Source organism: Mastacembelus armatus, chromosome 22 (genome assembly GCF_900324485.2).
Source record: "Mastacembelus armatus chromosome 22, fMasArm1.2, whole genome shotgun sequence".
Lineage (NCBI taxonomy): Eukaryota > Metazoa > Chordata > Actinopteri > Synbranchiformes > Mastacembelidae > Mastacembelus > Mastacembelus armatus.
Genome location: NC_046654.1, coordinates 19643440 through 19663349, shown reverse-complemented (window position 1 = coordinate 19663349; position 19910 = coordinate 19643440).

The window sequence follows — 19910 nt, the reverse complement described above, 5'->3', positions numbered from 1 at the left end:
ACCAGCCTCTTCATTACTGTTAGAGAAAATGAAAATGTTTTCCTATCCTATGACCTAATCCACCTTACTTTCGTATAATTGAAACACAGCCTATTGTGTATTGTGGAAATATCATTTTTGCTTTCAGTGAGAACAGTTTGCGCTGACCTTGACTTTTTGAAAAAGGACTCTTGGTATACCCAGATGTCTTGCTGTGGGAAATTACCTCTCCTTTCTGCTTACATGATCATAACATCAAAATTGATGGGCTGCTAACAGCCAGAATTTCTCAAGCTGTATTAAGCTGCTGTATGACTGTCATTCCTTGCAAGTAAAACTTCTATATAATCTTACTGAAGTTTGTCCTCTGAGTCAATTTATTAACGGGATTTACCTAACAATTACCATCTAATCCTACATGAGCAGGGATCCTTGCTTCTGATTTTCCAGTATTACTGCCAGTTAAAGCCAATAAATGATCTGAACATATTCTCTTTTCTCTCTTATCATTTATTTAATTGCTGTCGTCATGGGGCAGTCGTGGCCTAATGGATAGAGACTCGGACTTGTTCCAGTCTCAGGACAGGAGTAGGTATTAGAATTGTCGGTGGGGGCGGAGTGAATAGCCAGCCCTCTCCTTCTCTCATTGAGACCATTGAGCAAGGCACTGAGCCCAACTGCTCCCCAGGCGCAACAGCAATGGCTGTCCACTGCTCCGGGTGTGTGTGTTCACTGCTGTGTGTGTGCACTTTGGGTGGTAATGCAATTTCCCTATTGTGGGAGTAATAAGGGTAATAACTTAACTTCTCCTGTTGATGATAATCTCTTGTTCTTTATTTTGTTATTATTTTCTCTTGTGGAATTAATGTAGCTGTAATTATTGTCATGGCAAAAAGCAGTAGGAGGCAAATCTCAGGTTATAGGATGGCAATTTTAATAAGCCAAAGCAGCAGAGTCACAGTGGAGCATACAATCTGCAGAACAGGTCAATACTGATTGACCCAGGACAAAGGAAAAAGGCTAACTTATATCAACTCAGAAGTTTCAATTTACACATCAGAGTCAGTCGCATATAAATCATGCCGGCATGACATACACATAAGTGAATACACAGTGGTCAGTAACATGATTAGCATGTCTGTGTGACTACCTGTCTTTTCATCTGCTTCCTACTGAAATACAAAGCAGTGTCAAAAGTCTTTGTGGCTATAATAAAAGTTATTTTGTCAAAAGTGTGTCATTGTTTTTGTCTTTGTATATGGCAATATTTAAAGATGTTTGTACAACAGGCAGCCTTGACGAGGCAAATATGTGTAATAGTAAAATTGTATTGGTAGTATTTTGATGCTGATGCTTATGCAACTTTGTTTTTTATATTATAAATGGGGTATTTCAGTGACTTTGGCATTTGTGTGGGTTCAAAGATTTTTATTTAGAAAAAGAATTATTTCTACAGTTTGAATCTAATTTAATGATCTAATTTAATGGTTTTAATCTGCTCCTTTTGTGGCTCACTACCTCTTCAGCTTTGGAGAAGACCTGCTCGCATGGTACTGATGTAGCTGGCATGTGAAAGTATATCTTGGCCATCTGAAAAGATGGGGATACATGTGTAGCCCAGTAACTGAGTGGGTCTTCTCCTCTGGAGATGTAGGGCTCAGACAGGTATCTCTGGATTTCCACAGTTGCATCTGCTGTTGCACTATGTGATTTTTGAGTGGCACATAAAACAAAAAGCAAGTCAGTCATTTTTTTTGCATAACAAAATAATACTTATGTTAATAATTCTAACCAACTCGGCTGTCCAAAAGATCCCACAGGTTGTCCTGAACTCCTGCCTCAGGCCCAGGTTCTTCGTCTGGTGCTGACTGATGAAGTGTATTCATTCATTCATTATCTATACCTGCTTATTATTTGAAGTTGATTACATTCAAATATAATTTGTGTGTACAGCTATGTAAAAGACAATGATAATAGTCTCCACCAGCAGCAGCAGCAGCAGCAGCTACTGCTACTGTTTTAGGTGTGTCTCTGGGTGTTTGGAGCGCAGGTGTCGCAGCACTGAGGACGTGTTGCTGCTGTCAGCTCCTGAGCACAAATCAGGAATTTGACCTTTTTGGGGGTAATTAAATCAAAGTGCTCCCAGGCATGTGATCGTGCTGTGTTTGGCACTGGTTCTTCCTCTATATAACCTCATTCACTCACTGGCTCACTCAGTCACTCACCTTTCACACACAGAATCTCACACAACTTTCAGTCCCTCAACTCACTCTCTGACTTACCCATCTATTACTAAACCTACTCTGTTTCTATGTCTGCCTGGTGTGTGAATAAGTGTGTGGTGTCTGTGTGTGTGTTATTCAGTGTTTGGAACTAAACTAAATATAACTAAACTAAATATACCTAAACCTAAATGTAAACTAATACTCTCCCTGACTACAATTCAAATGGTAATAATAATGTCTCTAGCAATCTCCTCCTCTCAAAAAACCCACGGTTTGAGCAGTGACTCAGACCTTTTAAAGCCTTGACATATTGAAAAGCTCAGCTCCTTCATAATTCCCGCGAAGCAGCTCGACACGTCATGTGACGTAACAAGGCCTCACTCGCAGCGATCACGTGATTTTGGGCATGTTGAAGCAGGGATCGAAACACTGCTCAGCGACACTTCCGGCTCAAAAGATCGATACTGTGTCGAGCATACAGGCTCGAGCGTCCCATCACTAGTTGTATGTGATACCAATAATTCAGAGAATATATTGACAGTAGGGCCCCGATATTTATGGCTGGAAAACCCCAAAAGGAGGAGACTTGTAACAAATATAAGGTTGAACACAATAAACAACAGTTAGTGTATCTCCGGGGAATAGGTTGATTTGCAACTGTTGCAAGTGCATAATAAGCCTTTGGCTCAGACTTTGTCGACTTGAGAGTTTGATTTCAAACATTGGTAGCAAAAGAACCACCACATTTAATCTGCCCACAAGCATCCCAAGAGGCTGGGTTTAATAATTTCAGAACACAGACCCTTACCATAAAAGACTGAGTAATATTTTATTGCCAACTGAGAAAACTGCCTTAAACACCCAAGGACAATCTTGTCAGCAAACAGAGCACTCTACTCAAGCTATAAACAGAGAAAACATACACAAACATGTTTCATGAAAATCCCATGGACTGGTCATCCTGACCTGTGCACCTCAAAGACCTTAGAGTCAGGTTAGATAACAGTAAGTATAAGTAAGTTCTTACTGCATGGAGTACATGCAGAAAGGGTCATGATGGGCAAGAGGCAGTAACCAAGGGCATTGACCACAAAACCAAAAAACAGCCAGGGAACTAATTATGTCCAAGATTTCATTCTGTGCTCAGTGATAATATTTTAAAACCTACTGTGAACACACTTGATGTTCATTTGCTAATTAAATGTCAGTGGTATCCTGCAGCTACAAAGTAGTAATTCCCTGTTATTACAGCAGATGGAGTCACAACATTACAGTTTGGAAAGGTGACATTCTAACATGATGAGTGACAACACATTTCTTTTGTGAACTGAGAAAACTAGAATTAATGGTGGAACACTTATGGTTATAGTTTGGCCTATTCCCAATGTAGTTCTTTTAACTGAAATGATCCATCCATCCATCTTCTATACCCGCTTTTTCCTGAAAACCAGGGTCACAGGGATCTGCTGGAGCCTATCCCAGCTCTCTCTCGGGTGAAAGGCAGGGGTACACCCTGGACAGGTCACCAGTCCATCACAGGGCAACTGAAATTATTAAAAATAAAAAATAAATTGTTAAAAAATTAACATGGGGACCAGGCAAGGTGGTTGGGTGTATGTATATGTGGACGTCAACAAAATGTGCTGTGTTATTAACAGCTAAATTCTAAAGATAACAGTCTGGTGGATTGTGCAGTATAAGCAAAATTAAAAAAATAATATCAAACAACATACACACCTTTAAATAATCCTTATTTTAAAAACAGAGCCATCTAATTTAAATAAAGGTGCTTGATAGTAGCCAGAAATTCCTTAATAAGAAGGTTTGAAACAGACCTCAGGTGGCCAAACGTATTAGAAAGTGAAAACAAAGGTGCAGTAAATTTATTACCCAGTGTGTGGTAAAAATTAATTTATATTTACATGTAGTCATTTACATAGTTTACAGATCCACTTGTTTAAAATTCTGTGTCAGATCTGTCATATTTTGGCATTTGAACAGCTTAATGATATTGTCTTTTTTTTTTGCAAAGGCAATCTAAAATATTGAAAATAAAGATCCATGTTGTCATATCCCAAGCATGCAATTACTATGGCTAAAGGTAACTGTTCTGTTACTGAAATTGTAGCATCATGAAGGTCCTGAAAGTCCTGCCACCTATTTTTATATTTTGTGATCGTCATCTTACTATTTTAAAAGTAAAGTACAAAACAGTTTCTGTAACATCACAATACATACTTAAACACGTTAAGTTAAAACTTCATTCTAGTTTCAAACCCTTTGAAAGAGCCAGAATGCATGTCCCTTTTTTAAATGTTACCTTTTTGCAACCTAAATCACAACATAACATTTTAATTGGTTAATGCCCCTTAAAGCTTTGAAACAAAGCTTTACATTCCAATTTATTGCCCTAAAACAGAAAAATAACTGAAAAATGGAGAAGACGTTAAAAAGACCACCAAAAGCCTTCAGCTTAAGCACTATGTATACTCTTGATATTCTGATCCAGACAAAGATGGTGGGTAGCTAAAGAGATAGCATAAACAATAACCAAATTGTGTGTTTATATTAGTGAACAGACATCCCCCTACATACATAATATGCAAGGAAATGTGTATGTTTGACAGAAAGAGATGGGAAAGACATTCCCATAGTGGAACTGTAAGGCCCACTCTTTCTTCTTACTGTTTGGATTGTTTAAAGCAAACAAATCCCTCTGGCCAAGCAGTAGGCTGAAGACATGCGCTCCCTGGGTCCCACATAACTCTCCTACTACTTTACACTAAACTCTTCCAGATGACTAGCTCCTTTCAAAAGACTCTGTCATGCTCACCTTTTATTTGGGGCTCTGTGCTAAGGGCATTGCGGCCCATCATTAACCAGTGCACTTCACATGAAAAATATCTGATTCAGTTTCAATCTGCAGCAAGAGAGACATGGCTTAATTTACTTTAAACTATTGAATACAATATGGATCAGTAATACTTGAAATAGGGTGTAGCAGACCTAAGGCAGGAAAATATGTTCACATTCCAAGACTTGTACCTTTTGAAACAATTTATTGCCCTGAAACTTATAGTGACCTACAACAGGGGATGGTACAATCTCTCCAACAAGTACTGCACTTGAGAATCACCGCAAGAATCCATTTGATAAAGAGCAGATCACTGGCTCTTGATGAAGAAACCCCCCTTGCTTTACATCCTGCCATAAATACCTTTGAAACTACTCCCTTTCAGGCAAAACCTGAAACCTATACAATGACTATATATACAATGATCATACTATTTCTGCTTTGATTGCTAAATATGTACCATGTGTGACCAGACCTATACAGAGCATCGCTGTCAGAGTATGGTGTAATATAGAAGCTGTGCTATTGTTTATCTGTTATTCATGCTTGTAGTTAATCAATATAACTATGAAGTTATTGATTTCCTTTTATGATGTTCCTGAACTATTGACTCTGGTTAGTTACTTTGTCATGTTTCAACCTTGCTGGGTGGAATAAGAAATTATTGTTCCCATCGTAGAAAAACATTCTTAAAACTTAAAAATTTTTACTGCTCACGCACAGGAGAGAAACAAAAATGTGTGTGGCTGTCCTACAGCTCATCTCCAGTTGACCATCTCACATCAACCAAAATCCATGAGACAACCCTGCAGCGGCCAGATGGAGAGCGAGAAAAGGTAACGAACGGACTCCAGGCCTGCAGCCCAGGACTTCATGGAACACCTACGTCTCTCCTAGAAACCCGCTGGCAGACTGCAGTCAGTCCAGCCCACATCGAAACGGACCGAGCCTCAGTAAACCTGAGGACAAGCAAGTAATCTGTGGCTGTGCTGGTTGTTTCCACAAAATCTCAGGTGGTTTCTATAGTTACTTAGAGCTTCCTCCTAAACTGTGTTTAGACCTTAGACTCAAACACAGAAAATAAATTAATTTCAAGATTTCTTTTCCACAGCTGCAAACAACCTACTGTTAAACTGTTCTAATGTTTTATTCGTTAATTCATCTAGTTTCTCAGATCAGCTAGTTTCTCAATTCCCTTATGAGCAGCACTTGGCGACAGTGGAGAGGAAAAACTCCCTTTAACGGAAGAACAAACCTCCAGCAGAACCAGGCTCAGTTTGGGCAGCCACTGCCTCGACCAGTTGGGGTGAGTGGATAGAGGAGAGAGAAAAGAACAGCAACAATAAACAACAAATAGACACTGCAGGTTGGTGGGGCCAGTAACTGCACATCAGCGATATACAGCTCCAGGACTGGGGACACCTGCAGAAGGTACAGAGAGAGAGAGAGAGAAAGAGAGGGAGAGAGGGGAAGGGAAGGGAGTGTTAGGGTTAGGGTAGGGGAGCTCAGTGCACCAACGGAGAATCCTCAGGCAGTCTAGGTCTATAGCAGCATAACTAAGGGATGGTCCAGGGTCACCAGAACCAACCCTAACTATAGGGGAAAAAAAGGAAGGTTTTAAGTCTAGCCTTAAAAGTGTAGAGCGTGTTTGTCTCCTGAACCCGGACCGGAAGCTGGTTCCACAGAGAGGAGCTTGATAGGTAAAGGCTCTGCCTCCCATTCTACTTTTGGAAACTCTGGGAACCACAAGTAGACCTGCAGTCTGAGAGCGAAGTGGTCTATTGGGATAATATGGTACTATGAGGTCTTTAAGGTATAAAGGCGCTTGATCATGAAGGGATTTGTATGTCAGGAAAAGGATTTTAAATTCTATTCTGGATTTTACAGGGAGCCAATGAAGCCAATATAGGAGAAATATGATCTCTCTTGCTAGTTCCTGTCAGGACTCTGGCTGCAGCATTTTGGATTAACTGGAGACTTTTTATGGAGATACTGGGATATCCTGAATGACAGTGGGTACGGAAAGTATTCAGACCCCTTTAAATTTTTCACTCTTTGTGTCATTGCAGCCATTTGCCAAAATCAAAAAAGTTCATTTTATTTCTCATTAATGTACACTCAGCACCCCATCTTGACAGAAAAAAACAGAAATGTAGAAACTTTTGCAAATTTATTAAAAAAGAAAAACTGAAATATCACATGGTCATAAGTATTCAGACCCTTTGCAGTGACACTCATATTTAACTCACATGCTGTCCATTTCTTCTGATCCTCCTTGAGATGGTTCTGCTCCTTCATTGGAGTCCAGCTGTGTTTAATTAAACTGATTGGACTTGATTAGGACTGAGTGCTACATACTCAGTTTCTGCTGTTGAAAGTGCAACTGATGACTGCTTCTTACTCAGCCAACTCACTGCTCTTGCACCCAGTAAAAATATATTACCCGTGGTTGAGCGACGCTCATCTTGATCTCCAGCCCAGTCAGCATCTGAGTATCCCACTAAAGCTTCTGCCTCTGACTCGAGAGCAAGGTTTTTGGTACCTTTCAAGTATCTGAAGATTCTTCTCACAGCTGTGAGATGTGCAGTATTTGGATTTGCATTAAACCTTGACACAACACTCACTGCTTGTGCTATATCTGGTTGTGTGGCCATAGCTGCATACAGCAAACTTCCTCCCATAGACTGATAGGTACTTGGATTCACAGGCTTACTGACGTCATTTTTTTCTCAACTTGACATTTGAGTCAGCTGGTGTTGCAACTGGATTGGCATTGTCCATTCCATATTTCTGCAAAATAGCTTTAATGTAGTGCTTTTGATGAAGCATGACATAGTTCTGTCTTGTCTTGCACAACAGAAATGCCCAAGATGTAAGAAAGCTCACCCATATCTTCCATCTTGCAGCGCTTCTTGAGAGCCATTTTCAACTCATTCATGCTTTCCATTGACTCTGTAATCAAGATCAGATCAACATACACAGCTAGTATTTCTAGTTGCTCTCGAGATCTTACAAACACACACGTCTGATTTGCTCTGTGTAAAACCAATGTCCTTCATGAACTCTGTGAAGGCTTTGCTCCAGCATAGAGGAGACTGCTTTAATCCATATATTGACTTGTTCAGTTTGCACACTAAGTGTTCCTGTCCTGGTTTAATGTAGCCTTCAGGTTGCTCTATGTAGATTTCCTCTTCCAGATATCCATTTAGGAATGCAGTTGGTGCACATGTAGTTTATTCTGAACTGCAAAAGCCAACAGTGTACGAATTGAGCTGAATCGCACCACTGGTGAAAATGTTTCATCATAATCAACACCATTTTTCTGTGAATATCCTTTAGCAAAAAGTTGGCAATTGTATCTTTCCACTTGTCCATCACTGTGATGCTCGACTTTAAACACCCACTTTGATCCAATAGCCTTTCGATCCTTGGGTAACTCCACTAAGTCCCATGTGTCATTTATCAGCAGTGATTCATACTGTTAAGTTAGCTGCTTTCTGCCATTCTTCTGCTTTTGGACTCCTCATCGCTTCTTTTAGTGTACTTGGCTCTGTGGTACAACACACATTGGCATAATAATCAACATTTGCTATGTCTACAAACTCATTATATCCGTATCTTTTTGGAGGCTTTCTGATCCTTCTACTTTCTGTAGACACTTCACTGGCTATGGTCTCATTTCTTCATTTCTCTTTCATTTATGTTTAAGTTCACTTAATTCTCTGATGAGGACACTTTTATTTCCTGTATCCATCCAAAGTCTGATTCATTGAAGACAAATGAATATTCTCCTTTTTTCTTCATCCAGGAGACGATACCCTTTGGCACTGGCTGCATATCCCATGAAACAAGTTATGGGATAAAAAACAAACAAAAACAAAGTTTTTCTGCCTTTTTGCCCAGTTTTCTTCTTTCTGTGTCTGAGACGTGCATAAGCAATGCAACCAAAAATCCTCATGTGACTCATGTCTAGCTTTTTTCCGTACCATCTTTGAAAAGGTGTCTCCTTCTTCAGGACAGATCTTCGTATGTAAACTGCAGTTGCTATAGCTTCAGCCCTGTACATTTTTGGTAGCTTGGCATGTGACAACATACTCCTTGCTTCTTCAATCAATGTTCTGTTTTTCCTTTCTGCTACAACATTTTGCTGAGGTGCATGAGGTACAGTCATCTCATGGTGGATACCCTGAGATTTCACATATTCTTGAAACTCTTTGGATTTGTATTCCCCACCATTATCAGTTCTCAGTTTCTTCACTTTTTGTCCACATTCATTTGAGAATGTCTTCTCAAATTCTTTGAATTTACTCAGAACTTCACTTTTTTCACGAATGGCATATACCTTGCAGCATCTGGAGTAGTCATCAATGAAAGTGACAAAATACTTCGCTCCACCTATGGATTCAGTCTGCATGGGGCCACAGACATCAGAATGAACCAGCTGCAACTTGATTTTGGAGTGTATTTCTCCCACGGTTTCAGGACAACTTGCCCTCAACACATACTTCACAGAAGGTAGTTTCCTTTTCTGTAGTAAAGTCCACTCCTTTCACCAGATTTTTGAGTTCAGTCAGTTTATTTGTGTGACCTAGTGGCTGATGCCACAGACTGGCTGCAACTGATGTGCTGTGACTTCCCTCAATGTCCAGTTGATACAGTCCATCAGATCTTTGTGACCCTAATCCTTGAAGACTCCCATCTTTCCCACGGATATAGCACCGGCACTTCTTGAACTGCACTGTGTTGCCTTTCTTGGCAGTAGCTCCCACTGAGAAAATATTCCTGTATAACTTTGGAATATACAGGACATCATACATCATTACATGTTTTACATCACTGACTCTGAATGCCATTCTCATTTTGATGTTGCCAGACCCTTGTGCTTCAAGCACTCTGCCATCACCAAGTTTGACAGACTGTGGCCCTGTAAAGTTCTGATACTGTTGAAGACTTTCTTTTGTGGTACGTCATATGTTTTGAGGCTCCAGAATGAATCAACCTGATTCTGAGGTTTCTTTACTGATCGTTTCTAGGTACTCCTCATTCTGAGGTTATCTGACTTGTTTACTAAGACAACGTGTTCCTGGATGTAGCCACTCAGGTGAGTGGTTAGTGGAGTTACCCAAGGATCGAAAGGCTATTGGATCAAAGTGGGTGTTTAAAGTCGAGCATCACAGTGATGGACAAGTGGAAAGATACAATTGCCAACTTTTTGCTAAAGGATATTCACAGAAAAATGGTGTTGATTATGATGAAACATTTTCACCAGTGGTGCGATTCAGCTCAATTCGTACACTGTTGGCTTTTGCAGTTCAGAATAAACTACATGTGCACCAACTGCATTCCTAAATGGATATCTGGAAGAGGAAATCTACATGGAGCAACCTGAAGGCTACATTAAACCAGGACAGGAACACTTAGTGTGCAAACTGAACAAGTCAATATATGGATTAAAGCAGTCTCCTCGATGCTGGAGCAAAGCCTTCACAGAGTTCATGAAGGACATTGGTTTTACACAAAGCAAATCAGACGTGTGTGTTTGTGAGATCTCGAGAGCAACTAGAAATACTAGCTGTGTATGTTGATCTGATCTTGATTACAGAGTCAATGGAAAGCATGAATGAGTTGAAAATGGCTCTCAAGAAGCGCTGCACAATGGAAGATATGGGTGAGCTTTCTTACATCTTGGGCATTTCTGTTGTGCAAGACAAGACACAGAACTATGTCATGCTTCATCAAAAGCACTACACTGAAGCTATTTTGCAGAAATATGGAATGGACAATGCCAATCCAGTTGCAACACCAGCTGACTCAAATGTCAAGTTGAGAAAAAAATGACGTCAGTAAGCCTGTGAATCCAAGTACCTATCAGTCTATGGGAGGAAGTTTGCTGTATGCAGCTATGGCCACACAACCAGATATAGCACAAGCAGTGAGTGTTGTGTCAAGGTTTAATGCAAATCCAAATACTGCACATCTCACAGCTGTGAGAAGAATCTTCAGATACTTGAAAGGTACCAAAAACCTTGCTCTCGAGTATGAGTCAGAGGCAGAAGCTTTAGTGGGATACTCAGATGCTGACTGGGCTGGAAATCAAGATGAGCGTCGCTCAACCACGGGTAACATATTTTTACTGGGTGCAAGAGCAGTGAGTTGGCTGAGTAAGAAGCAGTCATCAGTTGCACTTTCAACAGCAGAAACTGAGTATGTAGCACTCAGTCAAGAAGCACTCAAGAAGGGACTTGGTTGAAACAACTACTGAGTGATCTTGAAATGGATGATACACCAACAGTGACTCTGGAGGATAACCAAGCAGCTATCGCAATAGCAAAGTATCCTGTTGATCATGCAGGAACAAAGCACATAGATGTCGGTGCACCGATGACAGTGTCCCCGCTGAGGTTCCGCCAAGGATTCTAGAATCTCAGTGTGCTGACGACAACGTCCCTGCCGAGTCACAAATCCTACTTCCAGACATTCAGTGTGCCGATGACAGCGTCCCCGCTGAGGTTCCCTTCCAGTCACCTAGATCTTCAGCTAGCCTCTCCCCTCAGTTTCCAGCAGGCCTCTCACCTGAGTTTCCAGCAGGCGTCTCACCTGAGTTTCTGGCTAGCTCTTCGCCTTAGTCTCCGGCCAGACCTTCACTCGAGTCTCCAGCCAGCCTTTCACCTGAGCTTTTGGCAAGCCCTTCACCTCAGCTTCAGGCCAGCCTCTCACTTGAGTTTACAGGTTTTCGCCTCTCTATCTCTTTTCCTAGTTATGCTATGGTGCACTCAAGGTCACTTTCTTTTTCAAGCAGTTGATACAAAGCATATAATAACTTCTAATCCCTACACATCACACACCATACTTTTGGCTTTGTGGATTTTCTTTTTCTTTTTCCACTTTGGACAATCATGTTTTATATATCCTTCTTTTCCACACTTGTAACATGAACTGGTTTTGCCTGTTCCCTCTACCTACATGTTTCCACGAACTTGAGGAGACATGGCTGGTGTTCCACTGGACACAGCACCACCACAGTGGGTATGATCAGCATGCAGTTGTTTTTGCTCTTCACTTATTAGTGCTTGTTGCACAAACTGCAGTGTCAGACTGTCCATCTTTGTTTCCAGTGCAGTGAGAATTGTAGCATAGCTTGGTGGCAAACTACCCAGAAGAGTTACAATTTGGTTCTCCTCTTAAATCACTGAACCTATTGTGGCCAGCTGATCAGTCAACTCCTTAATTTTCTTTAAATTTTCACTTGAACTTTCACCTTTCATTTCACACCGGAAGTAGCTTTTCTTCAGAAACAGTTTATTTGCAAGAGTGTCTCTCTCAAACTGTGCTTTTAATGTATCCCATGCTTCCTTTGGGGTCTTACAGCTTGTTATCAGGTACAACTGCGATGTACTTACATTCAGCACAACCATGGAAAATGCTTTCTCTCTTCGCCTTTCAAACTCGGTTTGTTGCGTTAGTGTTAGCATCCACCGCTAGGTTTTCTGTCTCTGTGACCATGCTCCATAGTCCTTTTGCTTTTAGCAGATGCTCCATCTGGAATTTCCATGTTGCCCAGTTCTCTGGCAGTTGTCGCTCAGCTTATCAATAAACAGTTTATCTTCCATTGTGAATCCCACAACACTGTTTATTCCACACAAAACTCCGTGCAAAACAGCTGTTTTTCGGCGACGCTCTGGGCCCATAACCTGTTGCAATGAAGTCTTTATTTAAAAAAAAACATTCGCCAGCAGATGGCAGCACTTAAATTCCAAACATTGTGAAATTACAACACAACATATACAATATCAAGTATACAAACAAATATCTTCAACGTGGCTCTCAGAACATCATTAATCACAGTCTGGAACACTCAAAATGTCCTAATGGCATAAGCCGTCTTCCATTCGTCCCCCTCTCTGCTGCACACCAGATGGATAGCAGGTACTTGTTTTTTGCTGTTATCTCATTAAGTTCTCTATAGTCAATGCAGAGCCTCAAGGTTCCATCCTTTAAAAAACAAAACAAAAAACAAACAAAAAAATGGATGCAAGTTTATTTCTCAATCATAGATAGGGTCTATGAGGTGGTAAACACTGAGCTATATCTATATATCATGTGACAACCAACCCCGATTTTCACAGTGCTTAATATTTACATTTTGCAGTGAAAAATACTAAAAGTTCTCTCACCTCAGTGTAAAGTGTCATGGTAGGTGATCTCTGACCCCAATTTTGAAAAATTCAGTGCTAAGATTTTTTAACAGCACAAACTAGGAAGCGAGTTATAATCAATGTGACAACTAACCCATTCAATTCAATTCAATCAATTTAGTTTTATCTGTATAGTGTCAAATCACAATTCAATCATCTTAAGGGACTTTACAAAAAACCAATGTGACAACCAACACCATTCTCCCCTAATGAATAACGTATCATAAAAATGATAATCTAGTTATTATAATCTAAGATTGTTAGTAATATAATTGTGTTTGAAATATTTCAAGAATATGACAAAATCCAACCATCAACAAAACTTGGTCATGGTTTGAATGAACAGGTTTACAAATTCCAAAGTCAATAAAAGTAAATAGTTAAATAAAGTCAGTGCTCATTAGGACATTTAGGACTTGTTTTCTACACACTGCTAACACAAGAATGAATTGTGAAACATTTTGCATAAATGATGGATGAGGTTTTATGACAAGAAGGTCCATTATTGGACTGTATCATAAGAGTCTGCTGTTTGCTGAGAGATAATGACACATGGCCCCTTATAGATAATGGCACTGTTATGGTTTACGAGATGAAGGACCCAAGCGCAGATTGCAGTTCAAAGCAAAGTTCATTACAAACAGAAAATCACTGGAGGCAAGGGAACAGAGACTCCAGGGCAGAAAGTCTATGCAGCGTCCACACACTGAGTAGAAACGAGTACACACGCCGACGAGATGAGTCCCCTTCGTGGGAGCTAAACAGGCAAACAGGTAGGCACCGGGCACGCGAACTGGGAGAAATCAGTAGAGCAGGTAAGTACAGGTTCCGAGACACAGTAACCGTGCACTGCTCCACTGCTGCACTGCAGCACTGCACTGCTGCGGAGGTAACTGGACAAATTGATGAGGATGGAGTGAAGAACCGAAGCTTTTATTGTGGCATGTGGAACATTGACAGTAGGTGCGGCTCATCACCAGCTCTGCTCTCCAGTGATGCACCTGCAAGGAATCGACAGAGGGAGACAGCACAACACACACAAGGGAAAGGGAGAGAGAAACACAAGGCATCCGGGAGGGCCAGAATTGCCACCTCCTGACACACACTGGTGTCAGGAGACGACACAAACCCAAAGTGATTCAGTAACATCAGCATCATATTTAACCCTCCCTTTTATCCTCCCCCCCTCTCCTTCCCTCTCCTCCCCCCTCACATGTATGTCACCATTGAATGTCACTAACTTTGTGCTCTCTCTGTCCTCTCTCCCTGTACCTTCTGCAGGTGTCCCTCGTCCTGGAACTATATTTTGATGATATGCAGATACTGCCCCCACCAATCTGCAGTGTTTATTTGTTGTTTATTGTTGCTGTTTTATTTCTCCTCTATTCCTTCACCTTAAACTGAGCCCAGTTCTTCCATTAAAAGTGAGAGAGTTTTTAGTCTCCACTGTCGCGACGTGCACAAGGGATTTGTGGGATATCTTTTTTTTTGTGTGTAAAGTGCCTTGAGATGATTGTATTGTGATTTCGCACTATACAAATAAATTTAATTGAATTGAAATTGACCATACAAGGCTCAGACCTGAGTAAATCTTCAAACAGCATTACATTTTATTACTTAAAGTTTTGGTAAAACCCAGAGCTGCTGCTCAAACTATAAATACTGCATTTTTCAAACGTTTGCCATGTATTTCACAGCTTTATTCTGGACCATATCAACAGAAGACATTGGTAGCAGGCATTACCAAAATATTTATTCAAGAACACAACAAACTCTAGCCAGACTGAACTCAGTGCTTGTCTTAATGCTAATTCCCTTTTAGGACTTCCTGCCGACTTCCTACCTTTATTTTGTGTTAAGTTCCTGTTTTCCCTGCACTGGTCCCCAGCAGCTTAACATTAATCAGCCTCAATTATTTTCACCTGTTCTTACTCTGCCTTTTGTTTGCTCCCTATAAAGACTTCCCTCTTTCTTTTATGTTTGCGGGAGCATTACTTGATGTTACCAGATTGTGACTGTTATGTTTTGCCTGCCTGTCCTCGCCGAAGGTGACATTTCATTCCCGGACAAGAACTCTTTGTTTGTTGTACCTGAGTCCTGGGAGGTCCAGGTTAATAAAGAACTTTCGTGTCCTGCATTTGGGTCCTCTGTCCCTCCTTCTCACCCAAAACGTGACAGTCTGGGAAGGAGGGGCGGTAACTGGACTCCAGTATTATTGAAAGTACAAAGCTTGAATTTAAGATAATGTTAGGTGCTGCTTAAATAACTATCATGTCACTTGTATGGAAATAGAATAGTAGTTGTCTTGAGTAAAACTGACACGTCCCATGTTACATTTGTATTTATTTATATCAGTACCAAAACTGAACTGCCTAATTCTGCAAAACACTACAGAGGACAAATAGTTACAGTGATAATAACTTCACTATAATAAAAATAACTATATAATTACATTACAAAATACAAATTAGACTTTGTAGTAGACTACAAGATTTGTGTGTTATGGCACCTAATGAAAATATAGTTATATTGTAGTTGTATAGTTTGGGCTCCCTACATTCTTACACTGGATATATTCTGCAGCTTGCTGGAGGGGTCAGGCTGCATAATCATTTCCAAAACTTTGGTACGAGTGAAGCCACTACTCATGGTGCTTGCTGCTCTTCTCACCAGGAAATGACCAGCAGGATGACATGCCAGTGTTTTAATCCACTTACCTTGTTTTGGTTTAGTCTGTACTTCTCCCCATCCATCAAAAGGCAGCAGGTGCATAAACACACTTAATTTGTTTTTGTTTGTTCAATGTAGAGTCTTTGTTCTCTGAGAAAATCAGAATATGTACCTCAGCTCCTCAGACACCTCAGGGTCAACACGCAAGGTCACACACACACATAACCACACACACACACACACACTATAATTAGTGTGAATGCAGATTCAGTAGCATCATTGAAATAATACAGATTAATTTTTTTATTTGTGTTTCTGACCCCATTTTTCATACCATCAGGAGCAGCAGAGTCTTGTCTTTCATAAAATCACAACATTTTTTCAATAAGAGTCACGGTCTAGTCGTGGTCAGTCAGAGTTTGAGGGGGTTATTTTAGATTAATCTGTCTAACAGACTGTAAACAGGTTACATCTCCATGGTAACCAGAAAATGCACACAGACATTCATACATACACACACACACACACACATATACATATACACATATACACAGACACCCATGGACAGACATATTGACACATACAGGCACACACATACATTCATATTTCATATCGCTGATATGAAATAACAGCAATGTTTCATATCACACTGAAATGACAATAGAGGCAACCTTGAATCTCCAGTTTTGTATCTTAAGTAGTGCCCAAAGCAGTAACAAGAAAACAAGCTCAGTTGCTTGATCAACCAATCAATATTAAGCAAGGTCACAGTTCACAGGCTTTACAGTAACTCTCTCAATGACAATTCGCAGGCACAAAACTAATTCCCCTAATTTAACAAGCGATCAGAAAATACCACAAAAATCCAGAGTGGCAGAAAACAAGCAGCTTGAACGGTGACTGTCATTATGGTAGATATACTCTGACAACATCTGCTGGTCTAATCCCATGGCATCAATCATTTTTGAATGGACTAATCATCAGGCACCACCTGTTTTCATGTACATTTTATTAAATATTGTTCTGGTATTCCATAAGTCATAGGTCTTGTCCACTTGGAGTCAAATGTATTTATTTATGTTAAATTAGTGGTTAATACACAGTTTGTCATGGCCCTTGTTCTCGTTTCCTTAAGAGTAAGAATAAGAGTTCTATTTCATCCCTACTGACCACCAGAGGCGGTGCTTGAAGCACTGGATGATCATCCTTGCACATGCGCAGGCCGAGTATTAATAAAAACAAAGTCACCTGTGACCTTCTGGTGACGCCTCGGTGACCTGGTGAAGCTATAAGATCACGTGACACCGGAGGCTCAGTCCCTTTTGTCCTTCTCGTGCACAGGTTTGCTGAGTGTGTGTGTGGTTATCATTACATGCCACTACTTACTTGCATTTGCTTGTCGCTAGTACCCTCGTGACTGTATTACAGTGGGAGCTGTGGGTGCATCTTGCCCTCCAGGGGCTGCGCAAGCTAAATTAATATTATAATATACCCAGAGCAGGTAAGTAATTTTCTGTTGTATTTATATATTGGCCGTAGCGTGTACTGCTCTGCCAATTATGTTGAGTTGAGTGTTTTTCCTAGTTGGTGACGATCATTTTCATCCCCTCTCCCAATCTGTGGTTTTGTGTTGCTTTGTGTAGCCGTGTACGGCTTGCCTAAGTTAGTTATGTGCATTGCCAGGCTTGGCCTTGTTTATCTATGATATCGGCAGTGACCTTTTACTGTTCGCCTTGATTTAACCTTCTAATTATTATTACCGATTGTTTCCGAATCATCAGTGGCGTTTTTCGGCTCGACCTGATTTCGGAAGCACAGAGTAATTCAATTCAATTCAATTCAATTCAATTTTATTTGTACAGCGCCAAATCACAATACAAATCATCTCAAGGCACTTTACAAAAACTAAAACTAAAAACCCAACAATTCCCTTATGAGCAAGCACTTAGCGATGGTGGAGAGGAAAAACTCCCTTTAACGGAAGAAAAAACCTCCAGCAGAACCGGGCTCAGTTTGAGCGGCCATCTGCCTCGACCGGTTGGGGTGAGTGGATAGAGCAGAGAGAAAAGAACAGCAACAACAAATAGACACTGCAGGTTGGTGGGACCAGTAACTGCACATCAGGGGGGGTTAGGGTAGGGGAGCTCAGTGCACCGATGGTCCTCGGGCAGTCTAGGCCTTTAGCAGCATAACTAAGGGATGGTTCAGGGTTGCCTGAAGCCAGCCCTAACTATATGCTTTGTCAAAGAGGAAGGTTTAAAGTCTAGCCTTAAAAGTACAGAGAGTGTCTGCCTCCTGAACCCAGGCTGGGAGCTGGTTCCACAGGAGAGGAGCTTGATAACTAAAGGCTCTGCCTCCCATTCTGCTTTTGGAAACTCTGGGAACCACAAGTAGACCTGCACTCTGAGAGCGAAGTGGTCTATTGGGATAATATGGTACTATGAGGTCTTTGAGGTATGAAAGAGCTGGATTATGAAGGGATTTGTATGTGAGAAGAAGGATTTTAAATTCTATTCTATATTTTACAGGGAGCCAATGAAGAGAAGCCAATATAGGAGAAATATGATCTCTCTTGCTAGTTCCTGTCAGGACTCTGGCTGCGGCATTCTGGATTAATTGGAGGCTGTTTATGGAGATATTGGGACATCCAGATAGTAATGAGTTACAGTAATCTAGCCTTGAGGAAACAAATGCATGGACTAGTTTTTCTGCATCATTTTGAGACAAGATGTTCCTAATTTTGGAAATGTTGCGCAGGTGAAAGAATGCAGTTCTAGAGATTTGTTTTATGTGTGAGTTAAAGGACATGTCCTGGTCAAAAATAACTCCAGGCCAGGGTTATGGCATCTAGAGTAGGTATAATTTGAGAAAAGTTATTTCTGAGATATTTTGGCGCAAATATAATGACTTCTGTTTTCTCCGAGTTTAAAAGTAAAAAGTTACTGGTCATCCAGGCCTTTATGTCAGTTAGACAGGCTTGAAGTCTGGTTAACTGGTTTAATAGATAGATATAACTGAGTGTCATCTGCATAGCAGTGGTAATTAATAGAGTGCTTCCTAATGACATATCCTAAAGGAAGCATGTACAGGGTGAACAGAATCGGTCCTAGCACGGAGCCTTGTGGAACTCCATAACTAACTATTGTTCGTGTGGAAGGTTCATCATGAACATGAACAAACTGGAATCTGTCCGATAAATAGGATTGGAACCATTTTAACGCTGTTCCTCTGATACCAGTCACATGCTCCAGTCTCTGTAATAAGATGTTGTGGTTAATGGTGTCGAATGCTGCACTAAGGTCTAGGAGGACAAGTATTGAAACAAGTCCATTATCTGAGGCTAAGGGAAGATCGTTGGTAACTTTCAACAGTGCTGTTTCTGTACTATGATGTGCTCTAAATTCTGATTGAAAATCTTCAAATAGTTCATTCCTGTGTAAGTGGTCTGATAGCTGCTTAGCAACAGCTTTTTCTAGGATTTTAGAAATAAATGGCAGGTTGGATATTGGTCTATAATTAGCAAAGACTCCTGGATCAAGACTAGGCTTTTTGAGTAAAGGTTTGATTACTGCAGTCTTAAAGGCCTGTGGTACGTAGCCTGATACTAGAGATAAATTTACCAAGTCCAATAAAGATGAGTTCATTAATGGCAGGGTGCCTTTAAGCAGTCTAGACGGGATGGGGTCTAAGAGACACGTTGATGATTTCGATGAAGCAACTACTGATGTAAATTCAGAGAGATCTATGGGAGAGAAGCAGTCTAAACATAACTGAGGTCCTACAGATGATTCAAGAGCTACTGTAGTAGAAGATTCATTTATTGCAGGTATAGGAAGCATCTGCTGAATTTTATCTCTAATAGTTGTGATTTAATTTGTAAAGAAACTCATAAATTCATCACTGCTGAGAGCCAAGGGAACACTGGGCTCAACAGAGCTGTGACTTTTTGTCAGCCTGGCTACAGTGCTGAAAAGAAACCTGGGATTG